This window comes from Cryptomeria japonica, chromosome 2 (assembly GCF_030272615.1).
Source record: "Cryptomeria japonica chromosome 2, Sugi_1.0, whole genome shotgun sequence".
NCBI classification, from domain to species: domain Eukaryota; kingdom Viridiplantae; phylum Streptophyta; class Pinopsida; order Cupressales; family Cupressaceae; genus Cryptomeria; species Cryptomeria japonica.
In genome coordinates this window covers 330,043,108-330,047,863 of record NC_081406.1, presented here as the reverse complement: position 1 = coordinate 330,047,863, position 4,756 = coordinate 330,043,108, and positions in this window count along the sequence as shown.

The following is a 4,756-nucleotide window of genomic DNA, read 5'->3' as shown; positions in this document are numbered from 1 at the left end:
GATCTACCTTGGCATTGAGTGTTGTTATCAGATCAGTGTATTACCTGTTGACTTCTAACCATTTCAGTAGTTGGAAAATCCCTTAACCGGGTATCTTTAATAGGCTTTTGTGTAAATCCTTTAACAGGGTGACTCAATTCAATGAGTTCTTCAAATCCTCTTGTGAGGTAACCTTTAACAGGGTTCTAACCTTTAACCGGGTATTTAGCCATCCCTTAATCGGTGATCCCTAGCAGGATCGGTTCCTAGCATAACCTATTGTAAAAGTCTTTAATTGGACTAGGCTCCTAATAGAGAAGACTTCAAAAAAGTTCAAAGAATAGCTTGTGGGTATTCATCCCCATCGTGGTTTTTCCTAGTTGGGTTTCCATGTGAAAAATCAGTGTGTCATGTGTGATGCTTTAATATTTTTTTTTCAAGTGGTAAAGCATGTTGAACCAGCAGTCATTATATTTCTGATGATATATTACTTGTTTATGCATATGGGTGAAGTACAAATGACATATTAGATTGTGTAGAGATCTAAGTGTTTATCGGTTTATGTCTTTCATACTCTCACTGTATTTTATCGATAATGCCCAGATTTAGACCAGTGTTACTGTTTACTAGTTAAGTGCAGTCTTTGCAGTCAAACTAGTTTTGGGAAAGTTTTTGTCTGTACTAATCAGTAGTCTATATGACATTGAGTTTATTGATGTTCAGGATAAAGATAATCCCAAAGAAGTATGGGATGCTCTAGAGAATATCTATGGCGGTGATGAGCATGTGAAACAAGCTAAGGAAGAGAGCCTTAGGGGAAAGTTTGAAGACATGCAGATGGTTGAAGGAGAGACCATTCAACAATATGGAATAAGAATCAAAACTGTTATTGGAGACATCAAGAGTGCAGGAGGTAAAATAGATGATTCCACTGTTGTTAGCAAAGTCTTGAGAGTTATTATCGGTCTATACAATAAGGGTTGCTGCTATTCAGGAGTTGAGGTCTATAGACAAGACAAAGGTATCCCTAGACTCCATCATTGCTAAGTTGATAGCTTATGAGCTAAATAATTATGATGGCAGTATTCAGAAGATTGTATCAACCTTTAGAGCATTTGCAGCACCATATAGAAATGGTAAAGAAGCTAGTACCAGTTGTGAACCAAGACAAAGAAGATAAATGGATGATGAGGAGATCCTGATGGAATTTGAAGCTCTTCTTGCCAAGAGACTTCCCAAGGGAACTGGTAAATACAGAGGTAAGCTCCCTTTGAAATTATTTTATTACAATAGGATAGGACACATTACTGTAAACTATCCTAATGGTGATAATAAGGACAAACCAGAGAAGTTCAAGAATTTTAAAGGAGGAAATAGGAGAAACTATTTTGTAGCAGTTGATGAAGGTGTCACTAATGACGAATTAGAAGATGAAGAAAGTGAAGACATTGTGTTTGTAGCAGTTAAGGAAGATGTGTCAGACAAGAAGGCTCTTGTCTTTCACTTTGATAATTCCAATGAGTGGATTATTGACAGTGGTTGTTCTCACCACATGACTGGTGACTGGAGTAAGTTTCTATCTCTAGAAGAGTATGATGGTGGTGTGGTCTAATTTGGTAATGATGCACCATGTATGGTAAAAGGTAGAGGGTCCATCTCTCTAAATGGAAAAAGCAGTGATGATAATGTGTATTGGGTAGAAGGTCTCGGGCACAACCTTTTGAGTGTTGCCCAGCTGAATGACAATGGACTCACTCTGTAATTCAAAGATGGAGTGTGAAAAATAAAAGGAAAGAGTGGTGAACTAATGGCCACCGGTATGCAAACCAGAGGTAACTTATTTCAGCTGAATGCAAATATTAGTACATGTCTAATGGCTAAGTTTGATGATAGCTAGATATGGCATAAGAGACTCTGCCATGTAAAATTTGATAATATTGTGAAGGCTAGTAAGATCAAGGCAGTCAGAGGATTGCCTGTGCTGAACAAACTGGAGAATCCTTTGTGCAGAGAGTGTCAACTGGGGAAAATGTCTTCCTCAACCTTCAAAGGTAAACCTTTCACTATAGGCAATTTACTTGATCTTGTGCATACTGATTTGTGTGGTCCTATGAAAACTAAGAGTGTGCAGGGAGATAGGTACTTTATGATTCTCACCGATGACTGCTCAAGAATGATGTGGGTCACATTCTTGAAAGATAAGTCTAAATCTTTTGGAAAGTTCAAAGCTTTTAGAGCACTAGTTGAAAAGGAAAGTGGTAAGAGGATTAAGTGCCTAAGAACTGATCAAGGAGGAGAATTCACTTCTGGTGAATTCAACAAGTACTGTGAAGAGAATGACATCAAGAGGCAATTGTCTACCCCCAGACTCCACAATAGAATGGCCTAGCAGAGAGGAACAACTAGACTATAGTTGAAGTAGCCAGAACGATGTTGATTCAAGGGAAGGTAGCTCACACCTTCTCGAGAGAAGCAGTGAGCACTGCAGTCTACACTATGAACTAGGTACTCATCAAGAAAGGTAAGGATAAAACACCTTATGAGTATTGGACCGGTAAGACTCCTATAGTAAGCTACTTTAGAGTGTTTGGTAGCAAATGTTATATCAAGAGGAGTGAACATCAGAGCAAGTTTGATGCAAAATGTGATGAGGGAATATTCCTAGGATATTCCACCAAAAGCAAAGCTCTCAAGTGTTTCAATAATAGGAATCAGAAAATTGTTGAAAGTATTAATGTCAGAGTTGATGAAACCTCTAAGAAACCTGAGGAAACTGACAGTGAGCGAGTGGTAGATGAACTAGTTGTAACCTTTTGGGAACTGGTTGCAAAACAACCTAGTACTAGTAACAGTGCTCCTACACTAGTAGATGTTGATGCTGATGAAGATGAGGATGAAGAAGAAAAGAAAGAGGAAATAACTAAGATCATTCCTAGGTATGTAAAGTTGAATCATGATCCAAAGCAGATCATAGGAGACAAGGATGTAGGAATTCTTACAAGAAGAAAGGTTAGAGAAAATTCTTGCATGATCTCTGAATTTGAGCCTAAAACATTTAAAGAGGCACATAGTGATGAAGACTGGATCAAGGCAATGGAAGAGGAACTTGACCAGATAGAAAAGAATGGTACATGGTCTTTGGTACCCAAACTTGAGCATAAAAATATCATTAGCACCAAATGGGTTTTTAGAAATAAGTTGAATGAAGATGGCACAGTCGTAAGAAACAAAGCCAAACTGGTGTGTAAGGGATATGCTCAAGAAGAAGGAGAAGACTATGGAGAAACCTTTGCTCCAGTAGCTAGATTGGAAGGAGTTCGTATTCTTCTTGCATATGCAGCCTTCAAGGGATTCAAAGTATATCAAATGGATGTAAAATCTGCATTTCTGAATGGAATACTTGAAGAGGAAGTGTATATAGAGCAACCAAATGGGTTTTCCCTATCAGAAGACAGTGACATGGTGTGTAGGCTACATAAATCCTTGTATGGATTGAAGCAGGCACCTAGAGCATGGTATGAATGCTTACACTCCCATCTTGTGAAGATTGGATTTGAAAGAACAAGTGAAGATAGAAATATCTATTTGAAGTCAGAAGGAGATCAGATTCTAATCTATGAGGTATTTTTTGATGACATAATCTTTGGTGGAGATTGTTGGCATGTGCACACTCCAATGAGACATTGTAGGTGATTGAAGGTTTTGTCATTGATGGCAACCTTGAAATCCGATGGCACTGGCAAGGCATTATACCAATAAGGCATTACACCGGCAAGTTAGTGCACTGACATCAGTAGATCACACTCTACACCGACACTCAGGACACCGGCACCGACACAAAGAAAGGAAGTATATCAGCATAGAGGCCGACAGGATTTTGTTATATTATATTTTGTTTATTATTGTAAAAACTTTGTAAGTTGACTTGCATGTTGTAAAATGACTCTTATATATAAAAGAGATCATTGTAGACATTCAAGAAGTAAGGAAGTAAGAAAAGAAAGTGATGTATGCGAAATATAAAGGCAAACCTATTATGTGAAATATAGGTTGAAGGGTTTATGTAAGAAGCGGAGCAGCAACCGATACTGGATTAGGCATTATAGATGCTATTGTAAAGCAGTACAAGATATTGGATTTGTATAATCCACATTATAAGTCAGTGAGACTACCCATTGAGCAGTGAACTCTAGGCAGTTGGCCTTCCTGTATGTGTAGGCCCCTATTGTAAGTAATATTCTCTTATTGGCCAGTAAGTGAATATTGTGGGTCACAAATCCCACTGAGGTTTTTCCCACACTGGGTTTCCTCATTAAATCCTTGTGTTATGGTGTGCTTTTCATGTAGATGTTCTTAATTCTGTTTATTACATTATTTCTCGCATACTGGTACACTGTTATAATATGTTCTCCATGTTTTAAGTTAAGAAATACTTGTTACTAGTTAGATATTGATTCACCCCCTCCTCTCAGTATTTGTGGGATTCCTAACAATTGGTACTAGAGCTTGGTCCTCTATTTTCAGAAGCCTAACAGCTTGAGGAAGGTCTTGACATTAGTAAATATGGAAAATCTAATGAAGCAACTTGAAGGAGCTCTCTCAAACTATGATGCAGAGAAATTGAAAAATATCAAACTAGAAGATGATTTAAGGGCAGCTCAGGATATCATTCAGGCACTTCAAGAGAATCTTACTGTTGCAAGAAATAAGAGAAGAGAACTTTGTAAAAAGTTGCAAAATGAGAATGATGAAAACAAATCACTTAATGATCAGATAA